This window comes from Trachypithecus francoisi, unplaced genomic scaffold (genome assembly GCF_009764315.1).
Source record: "Trachypithecus francoisi isolate TF-2019V2 unplaced genomic scaffold, Tfra_2.0 Lachesis_group1, whole genome shotgun sequence".
In the NCBI taxonomy this organism is placed as follows: Eukaryota; Metazoa; Chordata; class Mammalia; order Primates; family Cercopithecidae; genus Trachypithecus; species Trachypithecus francoisi.
The window spans coordinates 125042805-125058632 of NW_022681454.1; the positions used below are offsets into that span (position 1 = coordinate 125042805).

The window sequence follows — 15828 nt, forward strand, 5'->3', positions numbered from 1 at the left end:
GGGGTTGGCAAACATTTTTTGTAAAGGGCCCGATTATATTTTAAGTCTCTGCCTTAACTACTCGACTCTACCTTGTAACGAGAAAGCAGCCATAGACAATACTTGAAAGAGTGCGGCTGTGTTCCAATAAAACTATAGACATTGAACTTTTTTTTTTTTTTTTGAGACGGAGTCTCGCTATGTGGCCCAGGCTGGAGTGCAGTGGCCGGATCTCGGCTCACTGCAAGCTCTGCCTCCCGGGTTTACGTCCTTCTCCTGCCTCAGCCCCCCGAGTAGCTGGGACAGGCGCCCGCCACCTCGCCCGGCTAGTTTTTTTTTTTTTTGTATTTTTTTTGTATTTTTTGGTAGAGACGGGGTTTCACCGTGTTAGCCAGGATGGTCTCGATCTCCTGACCTCGTGATCCACCCGTCTCGGCCTCCCAAAGTGCTGGGATTACAGGCTTGAGCCACCGCGTCCGGCCGACATTGAAGTTTTAATATAATTTTAGGTATGAAATATTCTTTTGATTTTTTTTTTTTTTTTTGAGACGGAGTCTCGCTCTGTCGCCCAGGCTGGAGTGCAGTGGTGCGATCTCGGCTCACTGCAAGCTCCGCTTCCCGGGTTCAAGCGATTCTCCTGCCTCAGCCTCCCGAGTAGCAGGGACTACAGGCGCCCGCCACCACGCCCGACTAATTTTTTTGTATTTTCAGTAGAGACGGGGTTTCACCGTGTTAGCCAGGATAGTCTCGATCTCCTGACCTCGTGATCCGCCCGTCTCCACCTCCCAAAGTGCTGGGATTACAGGCGTGAGCCACTGTGCCCAGCTATTCTTTTGATTTTTAAAAAACCATTTAAATATGTAAAAACTTTTATTTTTTAGTCCTGGAAAGGTGCAGAAACAACTTATAAGCCATATTGCTGAGCCCTGCATTAGAGGTACTTGAGGGGAGTGACACAATTGGTAATGAATAACCATATACTCTATCCTTCAATATGGAACACTTGGAAGTAAAGTAGGACATTAATAATTACAGCTAGAGAACAGGAGTTAAATCAGTTTATCCCAGGCAAACCTAAAGGAATAGTCACCTTAAGGTTAAGGGTTAGGAGAAGTCAAAATTGCTTTAGGACTTAGTAACAGAAAATGGCAGGTGCCAGTGAAGGAAATAGGAAGATAAAGAAGAAACTGGTTTTGAGGAGAAGATAGCTATAGCAGTCCCAAGAGCCATATACAGTTGGAACAACATTGATAGGAAGGAAGAAAGCACCCCAGAAGCAGACCACTCCTTATATCTTATTGACCAGAACTGGGCTATTAGCTGTCCCTAGAGCAGTAACAGACAAGAAGCATGGGACATCCATGATTGCCTAGTGTGTATCTGATTTTTCTAGTTCTTATTCAGGACTGTGTTGAGCATTGCTGGACATTTACCATCTCTGGTTCCTTCCAACTAAATGTCAGTAGCACACCTCAGGCATTGTGACACCATAATGCAACCTTTCCCCTCCCACCCCCCAGAAGTGTGCTACTGGTTGAGAACCACTAGCTTAGAACCTCAGGATTTACCTTGGGGCTGAATTATGTGTGTGTAGGTTTCTTTTCCAGTTGGTTTGGAGGGAAGAGAGGAATTGGACAGTATTAAAGTTCTGTTGTCAAGGAAATGAGGTGGGGAATGTTGGGTAGCTAACCAACAGTGGCTGCCATGTGAAGTAAAAAGTTTTCCTTTATACCCTTGATAAAATAGTGTCTCGACTTCTTCACACTTGAAGCCTCCCGGAAACCCCAGCTTTTTTGATTTTCATTGTAAGCCCCTTGAACTGGACTAGTTGGGAGTTCTTACTTTCCACTGTAAGTAACAAGCTCTTGTCCCAATAGGATACTCCTGCTTTGAGTACTGCAATAACTTTCCGATTGGTGACTTGCTGTCAGTCTTTTCCTATTACATTCCCACACGAAGAGACTAGACCTGTGTTCTGATTTCCTTTGCTCAGACACCAATCTCCGGGGGTGCTCTGTAATTTAAAGAAGACAACTCAGAAAGCTCAGTTTGCACTTAAGGGCCTCCGTAAGTCCCTTCCCTGCCTTCCCGTTCTCCAGCAAACAATCCCTTGGATACCCTCTATTAAATGATACATTTCCCCTTAAAATACCTAGTCCCTTGCCCCATATATGCTATGTGCATTCCCCGCTCTAGGACTTGACTCATGCTGTTTCCTCACTGAGCATGCCCTTCTTATTTCCAACCATACAAATTCCATTGCCTTTCCATTCTTTTAATTCTACCTCCACCTGAGGCCTCTATCAGCCCACATTAACCTATCTTCTTTGAATTTCTGTGTTCCTTGTCTGTACCACCCATTTTGGCCTTTCATTTTATGCTCTTCTTGACTATTCTGTTATTGAAACTGTCCTTTAGATCCCAAGGTTTCTACTTTTCTCTGTGGATGCTTCTTTATTTTTTTGGGGGGGACTTCTTTCTACCTTCCTTTTCCTCTTACGTCCTACCTTGCCTAGAGGATATCTACAAGAATCCGTCATCTACGTTCTTTTCTCCTATTGTTAGCTTTTTCCCCCAGACACTTCATCTATTTACTGATTTACTTGTAATCTCTTCTCTGGAAGATATTAGTACTAGCCATAAAATATTTCTATTTCTTTTTCCACACACATAGTAATTTGGATTTCCCTACTCCTTTTACCTCAAGAGTGGCCAATGAAATATGTTTGGAAGTGACTTGTGTCATTTCCAAATAAAAGCTTTAAGAGCCTGTGAACATTTATCCTGCTCTCTTTCTGCCGACAGTGATGAAATATTTTAATTATCTATTGTTCCATGACAAAGCACCTTAAATCTTAATGGTTTAAAGCAGTCACCGTTTTATTATCTGTAATGGTTTTGTGGGTTGACTAGGCTCATGGGCAGTTGTCTAATCTTACTTAGGGTCTCTCGTGGTTCCAGCCTGGTATTGTCTGGGGCTGGAGTTTTTGGAGGCTCAAGTGGGTTGATAGAGTAGCTGAGCTCTATTTACCCATGCGGTTCCAAAGACTGATTTGCATGGCTTCTTCAGCAGAGTAGCCTGACTTCATGCATGGTGGCTTAGGATTCTTAAATGCAAAAAAGCAAAAACTTCCAGGTTTTGTAAGTCTTAGGTCTGGAAATGACATGTTGTATTGGTAAAAGCAGTCACAGGGCCAGCTCAATTTTAAGGGGAGAGGAAATAAACACTTGATGGGGTGGAGGGAGAGTGACAAAGAATTTGTGGCCGTCTTTATTTATTACAAACATTTTTGTCAACCACAGAGTTCCAAGAAAATGTGGCCATCTTTAATCACTACTCCAGCGATGTTTCAAATTGTGTGGGCTTCCTTCAGCCAGGGTCTCGGAGACAGGACAAAGTGGAAAAGGGCTCCCTGCTAACCTATACATAGGTATATGAATAAGAAATACATCTCTGCTGTCCTGAGTCACTTAGCTCTTTGGAGTTGTTTGGTATCAACTTTTGCACACTAATATAAAAATTGGTACTGGAAATAGGGTGGTGCTATAACAAAAATCTAAAATATGAGTCACTGACTTATATAATAATTGTGTTAGAAATATTAGTGGTTGGTTGTTAGGCAGCACCCAGCTTTGACTCACTTATGCATTTCCCAGTGAACCTAGCTCGGAAGTTTGCACCATGATATTCAATAAATAATTCTTAAATAAGAGAGATTGTTTCTTGTAATTTTTCCCTATTTTAGGGAAAAACATTTTTTTTTCCATATCACATGTTTCTTGAAACATGGAGTGCCGTGAACATATTACTTGATGCTCTGTTCCAGGGCCACCAGTGAGTTTACTGACGTGTAAGTTTGGCTCCTGGGCAGCCCACCTTCTTCTTCTCCGCTTTCTTTTGGGAGCCATCCTGATCATGGAAAGTGTACTTTCTCCTCTGCTACCTCACACAAGTTTTGAAAGAGCTTGCTCCTGCCAAGGGAGGCTTGGGGTAAGCCGAACAGCGTCAGCTCCTTGGGGGAAGGGAAATTTCAGGTTTGGAGCTAAGTTCACTTCCAGAGAGTGACAAAGCCTGTTTGAACTTTAATTCACAGAGTGAAAGAGTTCAGTGTTGGCCATTAATGATTTTGGACTTTAACATGAAGTTGGTAGTGATTACTTTGGGCCATAATTTCGAAGGACGGAGTGATTTAATCTCTGAACTTTTAATTTCTCTCTGGAAAATTAATACTGGGAGAGGGTCAAAATCAAATTGAGAACATCTTGGTTCTTAGTTATTGAAGTATTTGATCACATTTTAGAAATTCTGATAACGTTGGACAAGCTGACAGGACATAGTTTGAGATGGCAATAGAACATATTGTGAATTACAGCCTTGGGGACAGAATAGCATTGGAACTGATGTAATCGATATATTGTTCTGACCCATTCAGGGCATTTTGGGGACAGACTCTACAGTTTACTAGTAACCCCAAGAAGTCCTACAAAACAGGTGAAATCAGTATTGGAGAAGTGGTCTCATGAAGATGAGAGCAGGATTACTCCAATTGACTGCTGACTTCTCACTCTAGGAAATAACCGTATCCCAACCTGATCTCAGTGGATAAGCCCACAGGGTTAAGGTAAAGGTCTTCATACTTTTGCTGACACATCCCTAAAATAGTTTTTAAGTTGACATGTAAAATATTGTGACCCTAGTTGCAAAACATGTAATTTTTTGCATAATATAAATGTGAATATTTTAAAATAAAAAAGATTATGTTACTTAAAATGCAATCTAAATGAAATCTAAATCCATAGAAAAGGAATACTCAGCATCATTTATTTTCACAGAAATTTTACATTATGCCTTTTCATATTTGAATTTGTATTTTCATTCTACTTCCCTAACAGATTTTTATTTTAATATATTTTGTGCCCAAATGTATTTTATTGCTTACTCTATTATTCTTTTCCACAATAATAAGTTATTTATAGGCCGGGTACAATGGCTCACGCCTGTAATCCCAGCACTTTGGGAGGCCAAGGTGGGTGGATCCTCTGAGCTCAGGAGTTTGAGACCAGCCTGGCCAACATGGTGAAACCCCCGTCTCTAATAATACAGAAATTAGCTGGATGTGGTGGTGGACACCTGTAATCCCAGCTACTTGGGAGGCTGAGGCAGGAGAATTGCTTGAACCTGGGAGGTGGAGGTTGCAGTGAGCTGAGATCATGCCATTGCATTCTAGCCTGGATGACAAGAGAGAGACTGTCTCAAAAAAAAAAAGTTTGTAATTTAAAAAAATTCCTATGACTATAAGGTTCTAAGTGGCAAGAATTTATTTTGAATTATAATTACAATTATTGTTAGTACATAATAATCATACCTACATTATAAATTTTTACAAGTAATTACTAAAGAGAACTAAAATTTTGTTGGAAATATATCTTTCAATGAAGTGAATGGAGCTCCCCTCTCCTCAATTAGTTCATGTATTTATAGGTAAATACAACTTTTTGCTAGGCAACAAAATGAGAAAATATGATGGAAGATAATTAGGTGTAGGGCTTACAAAAGCAAATAAATGATTGTTGTTAAATGTATTGTTTACAATAGAAAAGAATGTATCTAAATCTAAGTCTATTACGTGAATGGTAGGAATGAATAATGAGGTGAGAAATGTTTAACAAATAACAGTGAGCAGACATATTTGGGTAAAAAAATGAATGTAGATTTACTGTATTCAACCTTTTGGCAAAAATTAATTAGAATATTTTCTCCTAAGATCTGAATATCTATTCAAGAAAATAAGAAACATTAACTTTCTAGTTATATATGTTCCTTTTTCATGTGACACTGATCTATTGAAAGGAAATTTGGAATTTTTTTAAATTCTTTTCCTTGAAATCATGTGGAATTTGCAACTGAGACACAGGAGAATGAGATTTTACATCAAATATGCTCATTCCGGAGCAGGTGTGCCTTGTAGCTAATTGGTATTTCCTAGAATGATTTTCACAAATCTTGCATATCCGAATTCTGAGATGTATATGTGGAGCCTGGAAACTGACTGTGAGTTTGTTATCTGGATGAAGTAAGGTACAATCTCCTTTAGTGTTTTTGTTTGCTCTCTCAACCGCGTTCTTTGACATCATCAGGAAATGGAAGAGGAAATGGCATTAGACAAAAATTAGCACAGCCCCTTCCCTGCCCCAGTGTGTCTACACTCAGAACACCTCAACATAGACCAAAATACCCAATTTCTAGCACCATGCTTTTCTCTTAACAGAAATATATATGAGGAAAGCCAGGAAATCCTCATGTAGGTTTCTTACACCCTGATTAAATCAAATATGGATTTCAAGACAGTATTTGGAATTGTTCCTTTGTATGCCTTAGAGGTTTTTTTGCACACTAGGGCAATTTGCTATAGAAGGATCTGAGATGGGTAAGAAGATGCCTGTCTTTTATAAGTGGGAAAAGATGATTTTTTTTTTTTTTAACTTGTCACTGACTTGAAGCTTAAAGAATGATTTTTAAAGGGAGTTGTAAAAATAGAATTGATGTGACATCTCAACTTCAGTCATGTTTCAGGCAGCTCAATTTTGGAAAAGAATAGGTGAAAGTTGAATAAAGGAATAGATTTCCTTAAAATTTCCTATGCCTGTATTCTCCTTAGAAAGTACTCATGGAATCCCAGGGTAGACTTACGCCGGTATGAAGACTACTAAGTTAAGAGAATAAAATTGAGTGGGGAATGTGATGTAGTTACAGGGGTTCCTGTTAATAGTCCTGGCCTCTTGGGTCACCCCTTCCTCTTCTCCATGAAGTAAGATACCTGATGGTGAGAAACTCTGTGAGAAACTTTGGCCTCTTTGGCCAGTCTTACTCTTAGGGCCAGGCTTCTCAGGAATCATGCCTTTTGGCCTATTTCTTTGTGCTGCAGATTTTACAGGATAGGCCTGTGAAGTGAGGGGAGGGGAGGATTGTCATTGCTCTGCACTGCCGGTTAGCACCTCAGTGTAAGCCTGCCTCATCCCACAGTTTGATGTTGGGAGGCCCATTGTTGCCATGCAGTCTCCAGCATCAGCTTTATCAGTAGGCGTAGTAGTTTTCAGCTGTCTACTCTTTTGTGTTAGATTGAATTATATACAAATCTATGAAACGTATACAAAATATTGACAAGCTTTACTTCATTATGATTACTGAGTGAAAGTTCTCCAGTAGAACAGCTGACTTTTAGCAGCATGCAGGTGCAGAAATTTCGGATGAGAGGAACCAAAAGATCATAACTTTGATTCTTTATTTTCTCTTCTCTCCAGTATCCAATGCAGTGTCTCAGGTGGTTTATACCTTGATGGGAAAGAGGAGTGTGGTTTACTTCCAAGCCCTAAATACTCTCAGTCCTTAACAGTACTGTGCATATTAATGCAATAAGTACTGTGAATTTTCCTAAGTTCTTTTTGGCTATGAGGGTATGTTCAATCCTGATTTTTCCCTTTAATAATATTTTATATACATTTCATAGATTTGTACATAGTAATTATATTTTCAAAATATTGTTTTCTAAGAGTCTGTTACTGGGCAATATATATAAAGTATCAAAAGAGTTAGGTTCAGGAGAAAGAAAATTGCTCTACAGTCTTAAACAGTTCTTTGAGATTCACTATTGCTGGAGTTTCACAGACGATGAATGAATACATTAAGGGTTGACTCTAAGGAAGCTAGCTTGCCATTCTGTTTCTACCTGTGCTGTAAGTGGTCTGGCTTGCTAAGCCTTGGTTTTAACGTTCATAAAACTGTGATATGAAACACGGCCATCATATGAGAAAATAAGACTAAAAAGCAAAATAAAGAAGTGATTACTGTAATAGAAGCTATGTGCCTATAGATCTCTAATATAGAAATGGTGCTTTTTAAAGGGGGTACAAATTGATGTTGTTTTATAAGTACTTGGTCTTTAGAAAATGAGCTGCTTTTCAGATCGCAAAAAACAAACAAAACCCTCAGAAGCTAAGAGCCTTAGTTTAATGCAAAATAAATGGTTTGAATCCTCTATAATAAATTGGCACACATAGTTCGAGTATTGTCATGCAGAAGCAGAAATTTTGACTAGCTTTACATTGTGATGGTTGCTGAATGAAAGATCTGCAGTAGAACAATTGACTTTTAGCGGTATGCAGGTGTAGAAATTTCTGATGAGAGAACCAAGAGATTAAAACTTTGATTCTTCTTTTTCTCTTCTTTCCAGTATCCAATCTATCAAGTTCCGTTGGCCCTCCAAGATATTAGCCCAAATCTGACTGACCACCTACCATGTTTATAGCTACTATCCTAGTGCACGCCATCAGCAGCTCTCATCTGAACCATGACAACAGCTTCTTGACTGGCGTCTTGGTTTCCACTTTTGTCTTCTCAGAGTTCATTCTCTGTTATTAGCCATTTAACAATACAAATCAGATCTATCACTTCCCTTCCTACACTTCACTAATGTCTTTGCCTTGCAATTAGAATAAAATCCAAACTCCTTATCATGGCCTATATGACCTATTCTATACCTTCCCTTTGATTGCTTTCAAATTGCCTTCCTTGCTCATTATTATCCAGTCATATTGCTTTTCTGTCTTTGCTTGAATACTCTAACCTCATTTCCACCTTAGAGATTTTGCATTTGCTCTTCCTCTAGGTCTGGAATTCTCTACCCCATTTCTCTTGGCTGACTTGTTCTCATCCCTCAAGTCTCAGCTCAAATATCCTCTCCTCTGAGAAGCCTTATCCTGACCACCTCTCTAAAGAGCTCTCACCTCCTTTCCCCCAACTTTAATCATTTTCTGTCCTGCTTAATTTTCTTCATAGCATGTAGCACTACCTGAAATTATCTTATTTTTTACATGTTTGTTATCTGTTTGTCTGTTAGCCCCTAGTAGAATGTGGAATGTGATTTCATGGTGGTAGAGCTTTTCTGTCTTGTTTCCTGGTCTATCCTCAAAGCTTAGAACAAAGGTTGGCATTTGGTGGGGATTACTAAATATTTGCTGAATAAATTATTAAATCAAGGCCCAGATGTACCCAGAAAAGGCCTTTCATCATACTAATTTTTCATAGTTCAGAGTTGTGGCCCTTCGTTTTGAATGCTAAGAAATCTGCTTTTGCCAGCACATGGAAATTTTTTTTCTCCAGTAAAGAACTTTCATGAACTGAGTTACAAGAGTGACATATAAAATCCCTATGCCAATTTATTAGTTTCTAATGAGCAATATAACTGTCACATGGACTCAGAGTTGCACTGATACGATGTGTTGAAAAATTTCTGCCTATGGGCTAACATATATAGGATAGTGAATTAAATCAGAAAGCTTTTTGAGAAACATTGAGTACTAGAAAGGGAAATTCGTTAGATGGCTCATGTATTTAAAAGCATTCATTTATTTCACAAATATTTCAAGATCTCTATCCTTTGTGTTCTGTGCTGGGTATTGAGGAGTCAACAGGGAATCGTATCAAGTACCAGTTCTTAAAGATTTGCAGTCTAGTTGGGGAGGCTGACAATAAGCTGACAATTATAAATCAATGTATAAGTATTTTTTAAGGATCATCTTGGTGTAATCTGGGAGGATCTAGATGGGAAACAGCCTCAGGGGATTGAGGTGAGCTCTGAGGAGTTAGCGCAGCATGAGGAGGAAGGGCACTGTGTGTAGAAACTGTGACCTGAACCAAGGTCTGGACGCGGAGAGGGCAGAGTTTTCTAAGAAACACAGGTAGCTGAGCACGGTGGTAGTGAAGAGCTGGAGGGTGAGGTGAGAAGGCTGCAGATAAGGCCCGTGGACTTAGGCTTGGACTTTATCCCCATACAGAGTAAAGAGGAGCCACTGAAAGTTTTGTTTCAGTGGGGAGGTGGAATCTATTTTTCAGGTTGCCAAAGCACAGCTGATACTTTGCATTCCTTTCTTCCTAAGAACTTTCCATGAATATCTGGCTAAAGTCTACACTCCCTCCCTTGAACACACGACCCTTTATATGTACTCTCCATCCTTATATCCTACTGCTCTGCATCACATGGTCTGTGCTCCAGACACACCAAACTTGTCGGTTTCCAGATTCACTCCCTGTCTTTAATTATACCTTTGTATCCTCTGTACTTGTGAAGCATGCTCATCTACCCCACTTCCAAAAATGTTATTGAATCATTTTTCCAAATGACAAAAGCAAGACATGTTCTTTGTAACAAGCCAAAGAACAGAGAGATGTGGAAAGAAAAAGTTAAAACTTCATCCTTTCCTCTCACCACCAACACCATACCCATACACACACAGAGTCCACTGTATAAAACAATTTTTTTTAACTTAAATAGATTCATGCTATTCATTTTGTGCCATCTCTCTGTCTCCCAGCAGAATCCCATGGACATCACTCTAGCACTTGCTGCATGCCAGGCCCTGTGCTTCACCTCATTTACCCTACAACTACCATGGCACTATTGTCCCCAGTGGGTAGATAAGGAACTGACATTTGATTAATTTGCCCAAGGTCTCACAGCTAGTGATTGTGGGAACAGCAACTGGAACTTGGGCAATCTGGCTTTTGAGTCCAAAGTGCTACCACTGCCTTTTACTATCTCCCAAATTAATGCTATTTTTGTTCTTTTTAATAACTTCACAATATTCATATGGATGTCTGGAATTTATTCAATTATTTCTCTTGTTGATGAATGTTGAGGTTATTTTTTGGCACTGCATAACCTCAATATGCACTTCTCCAAAGAGGAATTTGAGATCAAAGAACATACTTATTTTTTATTAGGCATGGCTAAATTATATTCCAAGGATTATGTAGCCCAAGCAACATAGAGGCATATCTGTTTCCTTATATTCCTACCAGTTCTGAGTGATGCTGATATTTTTAGTTTTTTAGTTTGTTTTTTTTCCACCTAGCTGTGTGATCAATAAAAACAATACATCTTTATTTTGATTTGCATGTTTCCTGACTACAGGTGAGAGTGTGAATTTTTCTGCATGTTTTTGGGATGTTTGCATTTCTTGTTTCATGATTTGTCTATGAATTTCCCCTCCTGTCTATTTTTTCTGTTGGATTGTTTGTCCTTGATCATTTTTGGTGGAGGGTATGATATGTGTGTACGTGGAAGGATGTTTATAATACAATAAATAATATTAACCCTTTTTCTGACATAGGTTCAAATATTTTCTCCTCGTCTATATTCATTCACCTTTTGAATTTGTTATGGAATCTTTTACCTTATAGAAGTGTTTACTTTTTATGTGGTCAAATCTGTTAGTCTTTTCCTTTTGGCTTTCCTGGAATTCACAGGTTTTAGGCGTCTCTGTTCTTTAAGGATTGGGATGCTTGGCCAAGGCTCTCTCTGGAGGTGCTTGATAGGCTTTGAAAACTTGTGTCTCAGACTCTTTTACCTTTGTTTCTACTTCCCAATCTCCTTCTGAGAGATCTATTCTTTCTTGGAATTTGTTATTATATTCAACTAGACTAAAGCAAAGTCTTTCTGGGCTGGGAATGATTTGTCACTGTAAAAGTGTGTTTGTATGTCTTTTCTCTGATACACTATGTTTTAATTTTCTGTTTCTCTCTCCTTGTTTTGAGGAGTAATCATCATGCTCCATTTCGTTTTTGAGCCGTCTTCAGCCTTGAAGTCCTTAAGCTTTTTGGAGACAGTTTGTGGAGAAGGTATGTCCTTGATACAAGGCCTACGGAGAGTGATGATGATTGGTTTTGAGGCTGTGGGTTTGAGAATGAGTTCATCTCTGTCTTTGATTGCAACTGTATAATCCTGGGAAGTTGTAATAGGCCTCCGGGCCATTTTCCATAAAATAATAATACTGCTCTGAAGCTACTTTTTGACAGTGCAGGAGAGGACTCTAACAGTTAATTTAGATGTTTCATCCTTTTTGGTCACACTTGTGCTCAAGCCTTCACAAATTACCTTGGTGTACACCTCTTTTCATTCACTCTTAGCCCATGAAAGAAGGATAAAATTTGTTTGCCTTAATGACTGGTATCTTTTATAGAGTTTCTAGAATGAACTGCCAGTTTCACTGTTGAGAAGAGAAACATTTAAACTCTTCATGGAAGTTAAATTTGGGGTCATTTTACACAAACCATGGCTTTGGTCCAAGGAACTGAGATAGATCTTGTGAGTTGTGAGTGAACAAGGGAAAGAGTCTGGCCTGCATTTTGGTAGGTTTTTAAAAATTTAGATCTTTATATTTAATTGAGAAATAATAATTGTATATATTTATGGGGTACAATGTGATGTTTCAGTATATGTATGCGTTATGGAATGATTATACCAAGTGAATTAACATATCCATAACCTCACACACTTACCATTTTTTTCTATTGAGAACATTTAAAATATATTCTTTTGACAAATTTGATATATAAAATACATTGCTATAACTATTGTTAATAATACATAATAATAATGCTATTGTATAATAAATTTCAAAAAATTATTCCTCCTGTCTAACTTTGTATATCCTTTGACCAACATCTCCTCGGCCACTCCCTAGACTCCCAGCCTCTGGTAACTACCATTTTCTCCTTTTATAAGTTCAACATTTTTATATTCCACATACAAGTGAGATTATTCAGTATTTGTCTTTTTTTGCCTGGCTTATTTCACCTAGCGTATATGTCCTCCAAGTTCATCCTTTTTGTCTCAAATGGTAGAATTTCCTTTTTTGAAAGTCTGAATAATATTTCATTGTGTTTATATCCCATATTTTCTTTTGGATTTGTCCACTTTCTTTTGTCCATTGATGGTCACTTAGGTTGATTTCATAACTTGGCTATTGTGAACACTGCAGCAATGAACATGGGAGTGCAGATATCTCTTTGACATACTGGTTTCAATTCTTGTGGATACATGCCTAGAAGTGGGATTGCTGGATCAAATGGTAATTCTATATTTAGTGTTTTGAGGAACCTCCATATTGTTTTCCATAGTGGCTTTACTTAGTGGATTTCGGAACACACACAGAATTTGTTCCAGGTTCATTAATGAGCTCATAGAAAATAAAGCAAGAAGAGACGTAAAGTTATTACCCAGGTGTCCCCCATGCCCTCAGGCTGGCGAATAACAAAACCAATCAGTGAAGGCAGTTTGTTGAATTGCTCAGTTGATAATACTCTTGGATGGTAGCTAATTTTAGGGGATTTGGGGATAAGTACTAGGATTGAGATAAGTACTAATTGAGAAGCTAATTAGACAAGTGGATCTCAGGAGAACTCATGGCTGACCCATTGATCTGTTTAATTCTTTGCCTCCCACCTCTGTGAAATTTGAGGCAGCATGGCCCTGCTCTTAGCTCTGGATCTATTAGGTAAGAGGAGATGACTACACCAACTCCTTGCTTAAAAGTCTTTCTGTCCCTTATCTTCAGGCCTTGAAAGTTTTAGACTGTAGGCAGAAATTAAAATCAATTACTATATTTAAATGCTATGTGTAAGACATTGCATGGGATGGTGTGTGTGTATGTGAGAGAGAGAGAGAGAAAGAGAGAGGAGAGAGGGAGAAAGAGAAGACAGTGCTGTATTAGGTAAGTCAGAGTTCTTGCCTCAAAGGAGCAGAGGTTGCTAACTCAATTGCCTAGGAGGCCAAGTAGATTCAGTCAGTCACATGGCTTTGCATGTGTAAGAAAAACAATAGAGTAAGCCAGATAAATGACATCAGATTCTTACTTGTCTCACTGACAATAGGAGGTGGTGGGTGCTATGGCAAATGGGAGTTGCACACCCTATGTAAAGGGAGCAGCCCATACAATGATCAAGCATAGTGGTTCTCAAAGTATGGGTCCCTGGACCTGCAGCATCAGAATCACCTGGAAACCTGTTAGAAATGGAAGATTTTCAGCCCCGTCTCAGCCCACTGATTCAGAAACTCTCAAAGTGGGAGCCTTGCAGTCTCTGCTTTAATATGCTTTGGCGATTTAAGAACCACTGTTGTAGCATAGTGTTGCCATGTGGGAATTTAGATCCATTGTTGCTAGATCTTTTGATGTTTTCAAGGGAAGTTATAAAGCTATAAAACTATATCCTTATGGAAATCTACTGATTTTTAAATATTAGAAATTGTACAGGATATTTGTAATTTTGAGGAGCATGAGGAGTAGAAGAGGTACCCTGTGCAGGCCAAACTACAGGCTAAAGAAAGCACATCTGTGAGCCTCGTGGCATCCAGGCCTCCAGTGTCAACTTAGAATAATCAAATGTCTGCTTCACTGTTGGTCTAGAGCAATGATTTTCAGAGAGAGAGAGAGAGAGCGAGAGAGAGAGAGCGAGAGCGAGAGCGAGAGCGAGAGCGAGAGAGAGAGAGAGAGAGAGAGAGTAGACTGCAAGGCAAAAGGGGGCTTGTAAAGGCTGCACAGAATCTGATCCTTCCAGAGCATCCCTTAGGTATGTTAATAAGGAAGAAAAGAAGCTCCTGCTATGGCTCTTGAGTACTGTGGATTATAAACTGTGTTCACATCTGTTCTTTCATCAGGTCCGCACAACATTGTGCAACAGGTGTGAAAGATGAAGTCTCCATTTACAGCTGCTGAAATAGGCTGAGAGAGGGTAAGTGATTTGCCTAAGGTCACATAGCTTGTGAGGCTTAAATCTGAGACTAGATACCTAATTCTATACTTTCTTAACTAGAGTTTCTCTCTCATACATAGTTAGGTGTATTTATGTGTGTTTGTATATCCAAACACCACTAATTCCTGAAAGGATCTGGTGTGGCTCACTGGTGACTGGTTTTTGTCCCGTTCCTTATGACTGAGCTTCAGCTGGTCTGCTCCCTGGGGTGGTGTGCTGCCTCAGGCCCCACATCTTCCTTTTTTCTTCTGTGAACTCCTTAGTACCAGTTGTCTCCCTTGGAATCTTTCTCCCACACCAGCTCTGCTCCTGGACTCTGACTACTCGGGGTCACAGGTTTCCCTGTTCTGGCCTGTCTTGCCACTGACTGAGCCTCACTGGGACACTGGTTCTAGAGCTGTCCCCTGTATGGGTGATATGTGACCCAGGCATCTGCTGTCTGCAACTAGACTGAGTGTCCTGGCTCATTTTCCATAGGCTGCTGAGCTGCCACCAGAGTAGTGGCTTTCTGACATGTGGCAAATTTAGATAACAAATGATACATATTATCATATTAGGAGAGCTAGAATATAGGATTCTTTCAAATATTTTACCTCATCTAGCTTAAAATGCAACAGGCATGTATCCAGATAGCACTACCAGAAAAATTTTAGTAGTTTGAAATTTCTGGGGCCTGTTAAATATGATTTTGATGAATTCTGCATTGTGCTGGGTATGGGGTGGGCATTGTGAGAGTTTGAGATACAGTCTTTTGGAGGGGCTGTTTCTTCCATGTTTGGAAACCAAGTGCTGGGGAAGGATAATGGGGGAGAGCTGGTGGTTGCTGAGTATCAAGGTGTTTACAAGAGGACCCTGTGTGTGCAGTGAATCAGAAACTGTTCAGTCTTCTCTTTCCTCACCCTCACCCCAAACCATCCATGTAATTGTCTGTGTGTTGAGGGGGGTGCTGCTGCAGGTGGGAGAGAGAGCTAGTGACTATGAAAGCACTATGGGGCAGAAATGTCTTGGTACAGCGCTGCTGTGGATATTGGTAGGAGGAAATAGAGAAGGTACCTTTTGCAAGGACCTCACGTAGCCCAGGGTTGGCTTCTATTACAGTTGTTTGCTTTTTTTTTTTAATCAGAGAATAACAGATCACTAGTGGGAAGGGTGTGTTTCAGCCTTATCTTGGATGCTTCCTTACTTCATTTGACTTAATTCAGAAACTATGCAATAGTTTTGTGTGCGACTTGTGCCATTTCCTTTTCATATAATGAGTT

General features: G+C 39.5%; 1 long non-coding RNA gene across 4 annotated transcripts in view; it reads left to right on the top strand.

The window, feature by feature from the left end:
* The window catches only part of LOC117085903, a 294414-nt gene that overhangs the window by 1131 nt on the left and 277455 nt on the right, over positions 1-15828 (top strand). For 2 of the 4 annotated variants that reach the window (XR_004438123.1, XR_004438126.1), the window contains exons 1-2: positions 11150-11656; positions 14475-14548. This is a non-coding gene — a long non-coding RNA (uncharacterized LOC117085903). Of the gene's footprint in view, positions 1-11149; positions 11657-14287; positions 14387-14474; positions 14549-15828 lie in introns of those variants that run through there. The other 2 variants (XR_004438124.1, XR_004438125.1) reach the window with 2 other exon arrangements.